Below are 14326 nucleotides of genomic sequence, written 5' to 3' on the forward strand. Positions count from 1 at the left end.
CTTTTTGTCATGCATTAGTGGCAAAAATAAAATATATTTGCCGTTCAGCCGTGCAGTTATATGTTCTAAAGCCCTTTTTGTCATGCATTAGTGGCAAAAATAAAATATATTTGCCGTTCAGCCGTGCAGTTATATGTTCTAAAGCCTTCTGTGGCATGTATAAGTGGAAAAAAATAAGGGCCGATTTGCCGTTCAGAGGTGCAGTTATATGTTCTAAAGCCCTTTTTTGTGTGTATTAGTGGGAAAAAAGGGCTTATTAGACATTGTGTGGTGAAGTGAGAAAATTACAGACTTTTTTGGGGAGTTTTAATTTCCTTTTTCTTTTTTTATTTGATCTAACAGTATGTCAGACAGAGAAGAGCCAGGCCCTGCACAGGGGAGTGGCAGAGGCCTAAATGTTTCTGGCGCAGGCACAGGTCGCAGCAGATTAAGGGGGCGTGACAGCAGAGGTCGCAGCGAGAGGCCTGAGCTCCCCGTGTTATCTAGCGGTTGTGTCTTGACCAGCAACCCAGCGGTTCTTGAATGGTTGACTCAGTCATCTCTGTTTTAAATACACTCCTGTTTTTCTTGGCATTAGCAATACTGATGGATTACTGACCAAATGCTCACCAAGTGAAGGTGGATGTTCAACAGACAAAATAAACTTTTTGAGGGGTTATTGTTCTGACGGATCATAGGAAGGGCAAAATAATCAGTGACGTCAACACAAACTTACTGCTGGCACTCTGTCGGGGGGCTATACTTGTATAAGCATTTAATAGAACAGGTTCGGTAGACATCTATGTGGAATCAGCTGACGACGGTGTAAAAGGAGTGTGCTTCTTCTTGGCACTAACATCGACCTGTAAGGCTGAGTTCATACTTCAGTTATTTGGTTAGTTTTGGCCCCGTGACTGCCCAAATAAGTGAAGTGTGCAGTTATTCTAAGAGCGACTCCTGTCATCTGCAGGTCATACTGACTTTTAATAAAACTTGTTGTAAGGCTGCAGGGCAACCAATCAACAAGCTTTTAAGCTGTGGGCACTTAGAAGCCTTCACAGCCATCCCTAGTAATGGCATGGATTTGATTGGTTGGTGCATCATGTGACCCAGCCTCTATACAATGTGGATCATGTGCATCACCGCCCATCAGCTCTGAGTAGTGCAGGGACAGAAAGCAGGCAGCTGAAGTAAGGGAGAATGTTAGGAATCTAATCTCACTATTTATTCTGTGGGTTACCTATAGAGATTTTTTTGTGGGTGCAGTATACCAGCTTGGCACCCCTGACACAGAAATATAATAATTAATCTGGCTGTTAATTCTGTGGGTGACCTATAGAATTTTTTTTGTGGGTGCAATGCGCCATCTTTGTTCCCCTGACACAAAACTATAATAGTTAATCTGTCTGTTAGTTTGGTGGGTGACATATACCCATTTTTTGTGTGAGGTACACCTGCACTGCATCTGTGACAGGTAAATTAATATAGTTAATCTGTATGTTAGTTTGGTGGGTGACATGCACACATTATTTGTGTAAGGTAGACCTCCACTGCATTCGTGACAGCAAAATTAATATAGTTAATCCGTCTGTTAGATCGGTGGGTGACATGGCCATGGTCATGGTGCTGCTTGTGTTGGTGGAGCTCCTGTTGCCAGGAGAGGATGCCCCAAATTAAACACCTTTTCAGGTGCACGTAGGCGACAGAACGTTCAGCGTTATTTTGTAGTCCCAAATACTGGTGTACGAATGGTGAGGCCAGAACAAGCAGAGGCGATAGTAGATTGGCTGGCTGACAGTGCCTTCAGTTCCTTCACATTGTCTCCCACCCTGTCCCCTGCTGAAAGTGCAGAGTTGGCATCGGCAGCCGATGAGCATCTGTATTTCACCTCACACCCTTGGGGCTCAGACTGCTTGCCTGATTTGCAAGTCATGTAGCAGTCTCTTATGCTTTTTGATGACTCTGCTGGCAGTGTTTCCGAGGGCTATCCACCTAGCCCTGCCCCAAAAGTGGAAGAGATTGAGTGCACTGATGCCCAACCACTTATGTTTCAGGATGTGAACATGGGAGGACCACCTCAGCACGTCTCTGATGACGAGACACAGGTGCCAACTGTTGCGGCTTTCTGCAGTGTGCAGACTGGCAAGGAGGGCAGGGGTGAGGAGTGGGTGGAAGATGATATGGAGGATGATGAAGTCCTAGCCAGTATGCCTGCTACTGCCCACCGCACCCAGGGACTGAGCACACCAAAGCCAGCTCCAAGGAGTTCCGTGGCATGGCAGTTCTTCAGACAATGTGCTGACGACAAGACCAAAGTGGTTTGCACGCTGTGCAATTGGAGCATGAAGCGAGGCATTGTTCTAAACCTGAGCACCACCTGCATGACCAGGCATCTAAATGCAAAGCACCAGCTGCAATGATGTACACACCTCAAAAGCCACAAAAGATCTCAGGCTCCTCCTGCTCCCTCTTCTGCTGCAGTCTCAGTCTCTTCATCCCCTTCTTCAGTGACAGTGGCACCTGCCACACCGCAAACAGAGGATGTGGCAGCAACACCACCTCCTCCACAACCGTCACCGTCACCAAGCATCTCCAAAATGTCCAATGGAAGCATTTAGCTGTCCATCCCCTAAACACTAAAGAGAAAAAGAGGAAAGTTCCTGGCCTTTAAAATTCTGTCATTCCCTCTGGTAGAGACGGAGACTTTTAAAAACCTTATGGCAGTGGCTGTCCCACAGTATGTGGTTCCCAGACGCCATTAAATTCCCATGCAATCCATCCCTGCCCTGCACAACCAATAGGCAATATTCGTATTCATGATATTTGTCGAATATTTCACGAGATAATCGTGATATATTTGCAAATTCGTTATATTCGTATATTCTCTGAATTTGCATAGTATCCGATTATTTTACAAAAGATTAAACGCGTGCGCATAGATAGTATTTGTTGTTCGTCATACTGCGATAACATATTCGTATGCACCTGTGCAATTTTGGGCGTGGCTTCTTCCGGAAGGCGGATAGAACAAGTTCTTATGTCTGTGGATGCAAATCCATCTTGAACAAAATGGTTGGAGGCAAGTTCAGCAAGGCGGAGGAAGAAGTCCTGATCAAAGTAAGTTATGTATCAACATTAAATCTAGTACATTGCACATGCTTGTAATATTCAAATATATGTTAACCTGTTAAGGACACAGGGCGTACCTGTACGCCCTGATGTCCTGGTCCTTAAGGTGAAAATGAGCCCGGTCCCTAAGGGGTTAACTTAATAACTCTTCTGAATAAATGTTTGCAATTGCAAAAATATTTAAAACATTATTTTGCAATACTTAAATTTTTTTTTCCACATAATTAGCTTAATGCTTGTGCCTACATATAAATTACTAATGGAAACAAACCTAGTTTACTTTAAAAAAAAACATTTTTTTTTTTCAGAAATCATTATTATCTATGAAACCTAAATAATATGTTATGTAATATGGATTTAAACAAAATATAGGTAAACTTTTTCCATATCAATAAATGGTTGGTCTGACATCAGAGCATTATGTCACTGTCATCTGATAGATATTTACATGCTATCCATACATACATGCGGCCTACATTAATGTCCTTATGTATGGATAGCAGACAAATCTATATTAGATGCACATTGCACATCTGATTTTCCGCCTTACACAATATACGCTCACTATATACCCACCGCTATATACCACCAGACCCCCACCTCAAACCCACACCTCCTAAGACCACCTCCCACCCCCAACAATACACACAGACACACACACACAGTCTATAGCAGGCATTTTGAAGCAGCGGACCTACAGCTGTTGTCAAACTACAACTCCCATGATGCACTATTATGGGCTTCGGATAATAGCTTTAGGCTATAATGGAATAAAGGGAGTGTTATGTTTGCAACCACTGGAGGGCCACAGTTTGCAGGGGGACCACACTTTGATGATGCCTAGTCCATAGATTCTGAAAAGTGTTCTGGTGGTCAGAAGTAATGTTGTACATTCAGTATTTGCTGGTTCACCGCGGGAAGGCAAACCAGTTTTACGCCCCATACCGTACCGTCACTTCACTAGACAGGTACACCTCTCCTCAGATGGCCAGTATCCAGTTGCTCATACTCCGCACACATACACTTTCAATACAATCCCTAATATTTGTAAAACATAGGATTACGCGACTTTAACATTAGTAGGCGGGGAGTACGTCTGACTATTCCAAGAAGGTGAACAGCATGTCGTATCCGTACTGCTGCTAGGTCACCTAAGCCCCCAGAATGACGCTTCTTCCCCATTGACAATAATGGTGGCGGTGGCAGAGTTCCGGCAGCAGCAAGGCAGCACCCGGCGAGAGACAGTCTAACTAAAAGCTATGCATATCGTTTTTTAAGTCCGGGGAACCTCTCGCCATGCGCTGCCTTTTTTCTGCCATAAGTTTGCTATAGCCACAAACATTTCTACATCATGTTAATCACCCCAATTTTTTTTTATTATTGTTTGAAAGGTAAATATTAGATTTAATGTTACCGTTATGAGATCAAATTATATGCTTGTTTTTTTTATACTGCAGTGCATGTTGTAGCGGAATATTAGCTGTAAAGTAACCGTTATAACATCTGATCATATGCTTTATTTATTTTTTACATTGCAGAGAATGCTTGAGCGGGATATGACCAGACCCGCTCACATGTGGAAAAAAGAAGAATTGTGCGCAGGATTGTGTATGAATTGTGGCGTGAGCACGATGGCCAGCATAAGCGGCTGGCCATACTCAAAAAATGTTCAGATTTAAAGAGGAGGCATGCGGCCAGAATCAGGGAAATCCGGGACCAAAATTGTCCAGGTATAATGATTACAGATGTTGGTGAAAGATACAAAAGTAATGTCAAGCATATGTACATTTATGTTCACATTTTTATTTTAAAACTTATTCAAATTTGCTGTTATAGGTGTTCCTCTGCCCTCAGTCCAGCGCCGGACTGACACAACGGAGGTGTGGCAGGTGTCTGAGGAAGAGGAGGAGGAGGCGCAGCCCGGGCCCTCAGGTCAACCACCTGCCCCTAGACCCCCGGAGGAGGCCGAGTCCATGGAGGGACCTGAGGGTGGACCCTCAGTCCAATCTGCTTCCCCCACCCAATTCTTTGAGGATGAGGACGAAGATGCGGAGGTAGCGACCATCCCCCATCAGGAGGGTAAATATGTACTAGGGCTGTTTTAAATCATTCACTGTTCACACACACAAACACGTCAGTTTAGTCTTCACAACAGGCATACTTTTTTTGACCAAGCAATAATAATAATTTTAACACTTTAAAATGAATCTTTGTTCACGACACACATATTGGATAACCTAAATTCCCACACTTACATTTATATATAAGTGCATTAACAAAAAAGTACTATCTCCACACTCTTTACAGTCTATGTGAGGTCTGGTTCCCTTCTTGGATTGTTTTGCATTGTGATCATCAATCAACACTGTATTTGAACCGCTTTTTTAACCACACCGTAATAAATTCCACAAGCTGTAGTACGGGTGTGACCTGTCCCACCCAATGTCTCTGTTCACTCTTAAAACACATACCCCATATCCTTTTTAAATGAAAGATTCTATAAACCTATTGTTACAGCAGTAAAGATTCACAGAAATTATCTCAATGAGGCATACAGTCACATTGAGACGTACAGAGCATCCATGATTCTTCTCTTAGTGCAACTACAAAGCAGACAGTAATAAAAATCCAAATTTAACACAAAAAATAAAAAATAAAAATGTATAACAATTATGTAAACTACAAAGGTATCACAAGAACAACATTAATTTAAAACAACAACACAAATGTGACAACCACCAACCAAACCCGTCATACTATGCCACCTTTACGATACATGGCTCGTGCACTACAGAGTATTGAATTCTGGAGATTAATCCACAGTGATCATCGTTGACCATTAAGATTGGGTGGTGTTCCTGAATATAATTGAATTAATTTTAGATCTCAAGGAATCCTTTACAGCTAGTAGTTTATTTTGGAACAATTCATTAGAGTTTATAGTTCTTATGTGTAAAGTGAATGGTTAAGTTGTAGTTTAATTAATGAGTATATAGTGTTGACTTATCAATTTAAAAGTACAAAAATCCCAAGATCCCTCTCATTAATACCAACTGTTCAAAATTTATGTCACAGCAGACATATGATAGGTAAATTAATAAGTATTCCAGCCATAATGGATAGATTATACATTAAACAAACAGAATTTATGTAGACATAACCACTCAAACAGTGCTTTTTACCATTCTGTGTTACTGCTAAAGTCACCATCATTGTAGTGGTTTATACAATATTCTTTGAAAATGTAAATATTTACACAAAATATATATTTTTTTTACAGTATTGAAAGAAATGAAAAAAAAAAAAATATTGGAGCTGCAGCAGGATCACCAACGGGATGTCAAAGAGCTGCGGGAGCACCATGCCCGGAAAAAAATAGTAAGGCCGTGGAGGTGCTTTTAAACCTCTACGACAAACTCAAAGCCTTGCCCTAGGGGGAATTGTTATATTACATAGTTTTTATTATTTTTCTAATCATTCTATTTATAAAGTATTTATCTTAAACTTTAATTGTTTTTCGTGTTTTTATAAAAAAAAAAATTAACTCCCTGATCAACGACCCCTCTCTAGTAGCTATAGCCTGTAATATTATTACGCTCCAGAAATACATCCAGGCCCCTCTTGAATTCCTTTATTGTACTCACCACCACCACCTCCTCAGGCAGAGAGTTCCGTAGTCTCACTACTCTTACCGTAAAGGATCCTCTTCTATGTTTGTGTACAAACCTTCTTTCCTCCAGACGCAGAGGATGTCCCCTCGTCACAGTCACAGTCCCGGGGATAAATAGATGATGGGATAGATCTCTGTACTGACCCCTGATATATTTATACATAGTAATTAGATCTCCCCTCAGTCGTCTTTTTTCTAAAGTGAATAACCCTAATTTTGATAATCTTTCAGGGTACTGTAGTTGCCCCATTCCAGTTATTACTTTAGTTGCCCTCCTCTGGACCCTCTCCAGCTCTGCTATGTCTGCCTTGTTTACAGGAGCCCAGAACTGTACACAGTACTCCATGTGTGGTCTGACTAGCGATTTGTAAAGTGGTAGGACTATGTTCTTATCACGGGCATCTATGCCCCTTTTGATGCAACCCATTATCTTATTGGCCTTGGCAGCAGCTGACTGACACTGGTTTTTGCAGCTTAATTTGCTATTTATTAAAATTCCTAGGTCCTTTTCCATGTCAGTGTTACCGAGTGTTTTACCATTTAGTATGTATGGGTGACTTGCATTATTCCTTCCCATGTGCATAACTTTACCCCAAAAATTATTTTTCCAAAAAAGAAAAATTGAAAAAAACATAACGGTAGAGGGAAAGAACAAACCAGCATGGATCTTCCATTACATACGTAGATTTATTTTAAGCATTGGATACTGTTACATAGCTTCTGCTTTACATCCAGAAACATGTGATTACATATGAGTATATGAATTCTCTAAGTGGTGACATGTCTTAAAGAACGTAATATAGTTGTCAGTCTATATTTCACATTTTAAAGGATTTGTTAACTATAATTTGCATGAGCAAATGATCATTTTATTATTGCCAATAATTAAATTAAACTAGAAAAGTAGGTAGGCATATATACATGTTACAATATGGCTCCACTGACAAAACCATATTTCCACACGGATGAGTATAACGCCAGTCACAGCCAACCATGTAGAGAGGTCAACATGGAAGTCAGCCATCCCTCCCAGGATGACAGACGACACTATGTTTGAACCTAAATCCGTATTTAAACAAAATAAAAATAAATTAAACAAATAAAATTAAGTAGGTTCATCAATCAGTCCTGTACAGTGTCAACTGCCAAAGACCTTTTGTCAAGGGAAGGCCACATGCGCTCCACACCTTGCTAGAGCGTGAACCACAACAGGCCCTCCTCGAACCGCACTTATTTTAAAATAAAAATTTATAAAACAAAATAAAATAAAATAATTTTGTAACGAAGCCGAACAAGTGATATACTTTTTTTTATATTATTTTAAATTGTTAAGATACATATTTATTAATCTAAATATTGACAATAAATAATTAGTAGAGCTCATGCGAGAATACAATACATGCTAACCAAGTTAGGAGAATTCATAATCATATTTATATAATTTAGAAAGTGGAAGAGAGAAAACAAGATCCATCATGGTAGTCTTTGTTTACGCACGCTCAGGACATACATCATCTACAGGTTATACTGTATTTGAATAATAAATTATAATTTGACATTTGTAAATTGGTTTAATACAGGCATACATGAGTAGGTTAGTATACTGCCTGCAAAAAAAAAAAAAAAAAAAGATGTGATTTTGGTGTTTTTGGTTTAGTGTTGGTATATTCGTCCATTGATTTTGGGTCTGATTGTCTGCATGTTTCTGTAAGTTATTAAAAAAAAACAATACATAAAGTCTCCAATAGTTGACTTTTACATATTATCTTATTAACATTAAGTACTGAGGTCTGAAGGTAAGGCCAAAGCAAGTAAATTTAACAAAAATTTTAAGGTGTTAAAAAACAACATCCAGATGAAGGTAGTATCATCTCATTGTTATGTCAACAACTTAGTGTAAGTCTTTGAATTTTATCAACTGAAACGAGCATGTAATGTTGTGTGCAAATGACCTCAGATTTATCAGCATGATCACGACAGGACGCAGCAACAACAGCAGGATTTCAAAATTTTTCGATTCTGGGTCATATGTAGCTTTCCACAATTCAGCTGCACAGGCAACCGCAGCAGTAGCAGCATTAGTTTTAATTGCTAAAGGGACAAAATTCACTAAACAGGATCATAACAGGCAGCAACAGGATTTCATAAGCGGTATAGTATGAGGGTCACCTGTAGTTTGCACCAATTCAGCAGCATAAGCAGCAGCTGCAGCAGCTGTAATTTTAAAAAGGGCCAAATGTAAGTCCAAAGGATCAAAACTGAAATGAGAAGGCTTTCATAAGAGGTCTAGTATGAGGGACATATGTAGCTTTCCCCTCTTCAGCAGCAGCAGCAGCAGTAGCAGCAGTCGTTGTAATGTCCATAGGCCCTAACATAACTCAACAGGATCATAACAGCCATTAGCAGCAGCAGCAGAATGTCATAAGAGGTCTATTTTCAGGCCCACATGTACATTTCCCAAAATCATCAGCAGCAGTATTTGTAATGTTAAAATGGCCCATATGTAACTCAACAAGATAATAACAGGCAGCAGTAGGATTTTATAACAGGTCTAGTATGAGGGCCACATGTAGGTTGCCCCAATTCAGCAGCAGCAGTATTTCTAATGTTAAAATGGGCCATATGTAACTCAACAGGATAATAACAGGCAGCACCAGGATTTTATAACAGGTCTAGTATGAAGGACACATGTGGGTTGCCCCAATTCAGCAGCAGCAGCAGAGGTAGATAAATGGAAAAAGGCCCAAATGTAACTCAACATGATCATAACTGGAATCAAGAGGATTTCATAAGAGGTCTACTATGAGGGCCACATGTAGGTTGCCCCATTCAGCAGCATCAGCAGCAGCAGTATTTGTAATGTTAAAATGGCCCATATGTAACTCAACAGGATAATAACAGGCAGCAGCAGGATTTTTATAACAGGTCTAGTATGAAGGACACATATGGGTTGCCCCAATTCAGCAGCATTAGCAGCAGCAGCAGAGGTAGATGAATGTAAAAAGGCCGGAATGTAACTCAACATGATCATAACTGGCATCAGTAGGATTTCATAAGAGGTGTAGTATGAGGGACATATGTAGCTTGCCCCAGTTCTTTAGCAGCAGCAGCAGTAGCAGTAGTTGTATGTAAAAAGGGCCAAATGTAACTCAACATCATCATAACGGGCAGCAGCAGCAGAATATGCAGCAGGATAATGTTCCCTGAAATTTCCACACCACCAGACGGGGCCAACGCCATAATTTAAATAAAAGAACGCAGAATGCAGCAGGATATAACTTCACCACGGAGTGGTTGACAGGCACAGGGCAGCACCTCAATTGTAACCCAGCAAAGTAAATAGTACACTCTGATTGTAAGCCACCATGTGTGTTGAAGTTACAAAGAAGTGCCGTTAAATATAAGACAAGTAAGTTATGCTAAGGTATATTTTTTGTTTTGACTTTACAAGACAATTATCATTGATAAAAAACTAAGTAAATACAATAATCCAGGCCTCTATAATGGGGATATCGTTAAGGGGAAGAATATAGCAGGCCTTCCCATTAGAGATGGTGTAGGTAGATATATACAAGTGATCCATCATGTGATAAGATATCTAGGTACCGCATCTCTATAATATTATGGAGACATCATATAAAAATCAAGATATCATCAGTGTAGAGAACTGGATTACTGTACGATAATGAGCAAACAGGATATAAATTTTGATGTCAAGTCAACATAAAAGAAGCACAGATACTTAGGTATGGAGGGTTAATTGTAACGGTAGTTCTATGTCACTCCGGCATGCATGGTGGCTTACAATCAGAGTGTAATATTTTCCTTGCAGGATGACAGGTGAGGTGCTACAGAGTGCCTGTCAGACACTTCTGTGGTGATGTTGAAGTCTGCCACGGGCTGTGTGACACTACTCCTCGTTTGTAATAAAGCCTCGCAGCTGAGTGCTTATTCTGCTGCATAATCTGCAATGACAGAACCAGGCTGCGCACTTCAGGCAGCCGTTGAGGACCACAACAGTGGACGGGAACCCTGACAGAGTCATGACCCAGGGGGAGAGGAACTAACTACAGCAGCAGAGCCGGGGACACATGGCACATGGCACCCAACTTCTCAACTGCCTTCTGGGCTCACACGATCAGAGGAGGACGTGGTCATGCCCATGTCATTAGTCCTGAGTGTGTACATTGCCGATCGTGAATGGGAGGGTCGACCGGCGGTACACATGACTCCTCACAGACAAACGGAGGATAACATAGCCGATGCTCAAGCCTGGCAGTCCTACCGCTGTCTGGCTCTGAGGAATAAACACACGGATGAGGAATGCTGCGTTAACGCAGTGGTCGGCGTCACTGTTGATGTGCGTTAAATGTGAATTTGTTAAACACTTTATAATTTATTAAAAATAAAGTTAAATGAGAAAATGTGTTACATTTAAATTACCTAATTTAATATAATAGGAAAAGTTTTTAACCATTACTTAATAAATATCTGTATAGTCTGTACACATCATGATTAACCAAATAACAAACATGTGATGACATATGATTGAAATAAATTTGATTGAATTATATATCATGATTGGAATACTAATAAATAGAATTCTCAATAACACAATGATTTGAAGATATTAAAAATAGAATAGATAAAAACAGACTTTACATGATTGGAAATACTAATAATTATTAAAAATGTTAAAATATGTCATACATACATGATGTGAAATTTCTAAACACATTCATACAACCAGTATATATTAATAATTTACAATATAAATACACATGATTTATTACTAAAAATAAATAAACAAAAGTAATCAAATAAATAAATAAATAAATAAATAAATAAAAAATCCAGATGGAGAACAAACAGAAAATAATCAAACTAGACTGATTGTGAAAAATTCATGATTGAATGCATATTTCATACTTATACATTACTATGAAAATAAATTTGTGAAAACCATGATTGTAAAATAAATAAATCTATCTAGATAATTTTACTGTACATGATTGTAATATGAAAAAAACATAATATAGATAAATAAAATTAATTCATATATACAAGATAAAAAGTTTAAATTTCATAGATAATAAATAAATAATTAAAAATGTAAAAACGTGGCAGTTAACAGTTAAAAAACAACAGAGTTTTGGAGGAAGAGCTAAGGAGAGGGATGGACAAGGGACCCTTCAGTGCCCTGAACCGACAGCGGGGGCCAGAAAGTCACTGCCGATCCAGGACTCATTCATTTTAATAAATGTGAGTCTGTCCATGGAGTCTGTGGACAGACGGGTCCGCTCATCCGTGACCACCCCACCTGCCCCCCTGAATGCCCACTCTGACAGTACACTGGAGGGGGGGCAAGGGAGTACCTCCAGTGCATACTGAGCGAGCTCACGGCAGGTGTCCAGCCTGGCAACCCAGTACTCCATGGGGTCATCGGTGCTCATGCTTTCGGAAGCACCGAGCGACCCCATGTAGTCATCCACCATGCGGGCCTGCCGCTGGTGGTGACTGATGTTAATGCTGCTGCTGCTGGTACTGGGTCGCACAGACTGGTAGAACAGCCTCATCTCACCCAGAAGGTCACCTGCTCGGCGGGGAAAAGATGGAGCTGGAGGCCGAGGGTTTGCCTCCTCCAGCTGGTGGATCAGACAGGCCCGCAATTTTGCAATACGGGCCTGCCTCCGGCTGGCTGGGATGAACTGCTCCTTGCAATGTGGGTCTAAAAGGGTGGCCAACCAAAAGTCATCCCTCTCCTTAATTTTAATAATCCGGGGGTCCCTTCTGAGGCATCGCAGCATATGGGCAGCCATGGGGAAGAGCACAGCCCGCTGTGACTCTTCATGACTGCCTGGGACCATGACCTCTTGCTCGTCCTGCTGCTGATGCTGCTGATCACGGTCAGAGATGCCCCACCCCCGGACTAACGGTGCCCCCATCACTGGCTCTCCCTCCTGACCAGGCCCAGACTCCTGGACGTCCACTAAGTCATCATCCTCCTCATCCTCCTCGTCCTGGGCCTGGTGGAGCATGCTTGACTCTTCATGTTCCACCAAGGCACTCTCCCCAGCCTCGAGCAGGCGATCTAGTGTCCTGTCCAGCAGGAACACTAGGGGGAGCACGTCATTGAGGCCAACATGCTCCCCGCTGACCATATTGGTTGCCTGCTCGAATGGGGCCAACACATGGCAGACCTGCTGTATCTGTCCCCACTCCACATTAGTGATGTAGGGGAGTGGGTGTGATGGCCATGGAGTGCAGTTTGGACAGGGATGCGGCGGCGGTTGGGGAGCGTCGGAAGTGGCTGGCAATCCTACGTACCCTTAGCACAATATCACTCAACCTTGGGTATGTACGGAAGAATTTCTGTACCACAAGGTTGAGGACATGTGCCAAGCAGGGCACATGTGTGAGACTACCAGCCTGAAGGGCGGCGAGTAGGTTGCTGCCGTTGTCACAGACAACCATACCTGGAGCCTTCGGGGTATCAGTCACTTCTGGACCTGAGCCTGTAGTGCGGCCAGAACAGGTCCAGTGTGTCTCTGTTCCCCCAAGCTCACGAGCTGGAGCACGGCCTGGCAGCGGACGTGCCCCACACTTGCGTAGCTACGGGGACGCTTGCATGGGGGCTCAGCAGCCGTTGAGACAGTGGCTTGCGGGAGAGGAGCATTTCCGGGGCGGCACCACAAACTCAGATGCCGCCGATCCCTCCCCGGCGCCTCGGAGGGAAACCCAATGGGCTGTGAAACTTATGTATCGCCCCTGCCCATGCTTGCTGGTCCAAGCATCCATTGTGAGATGCACCCTGTCGGTGATAGCGTGATCCAGCGACAGACATACATTCTGCACACGGTAAGAAAGTAGCAGGCACACTCATAGATGGGATTAGATAAAATAGTTTTATTTTAAATACTTAATTAAAATGATGTATGAGGTTATTCCTAGACGTGAGATGAGTAAGTGAAGACTCTGGGCACTGATTGTGTGTGCCGGATAAAAAGATATGTGGTAAATGGCTGGTACCAGGCTTTAATAAAAGTATTGGTGAAAAAATTGGTGAATCAAGTTCATATAGATAAATGGTTAAAGTAAAAATAATAATAAAAATTGAAAAAAAGGTGGTAAAAGTTGATGGATGGCTGTATAGGCCGTGCAAATATTAGTGCTGCCAAACAATATATATTTTAGTCCTTGTTGACTGTGTGAGTCAAACTAGCAGTTCAGCACCTCTGCCATTCAATTGAGCAGTTGAGCCGCCTTATTGTACTCTGTTTTCAATTCTGCACAAGGTGCTGGTGTAGGGCAGGGACGCCAGTCCTGGCAAAGTAATGGCGGCTGGGGACACGCCATCTTGGTTGGGCCTGCTCCAACATCTGCCTAAATGGGTTGCTGTCCACCAGATTGTAAGGAAGCAGATGTTGGGCAATATCCCTTGCCAGGAGCCCATTGAGTGAACACACGCTTTGGTCCTCGGAGGCGTAGGGCGCAGTGCGTTCAAAAGCATCAGCAACTGATTACTGGCGCCGAACGGCAGAAGAGGAG

At 41.8% G+C, this 14326-nt stretch overlaps 1 long non-coding RNA gene across 1 annotated transcript in view; it reads left to right on the forward strand.

Annotated features, from left to right (window-relative positions):
• Positions 1 to 3217: 3217 nt before the first annotated feature.
• Positions 3218 to 14326, forward strand: part of LOC120991757 — a 30332-nt gene continuing 19223 nt past the window's right edge. The window contains exons 1-2 of the long non-coding RNA XR_005776800.1: positions 3218 to 3229; positions 13851 to 13866. This is a non-coding gene — a long non-coding RNA (uncharacterized LOC120991757). The remainder of the gene's footprint in view (positions 3230 to 13850; positions 13867 to 14326) is intronic.

The sequence above is a fragment of the Bufo bufo genome, chromosome 2 (assembly GCF_905171765.1).
Source record: "Bufo bufo chromosome 2, aBufBuf1.1, whole genome shotgun sequence".
NCBI lineage: Eukaryota > Metazoa > Chordata > Amphibia > Anura > Bufonidae > Bufo > Bufo bufo.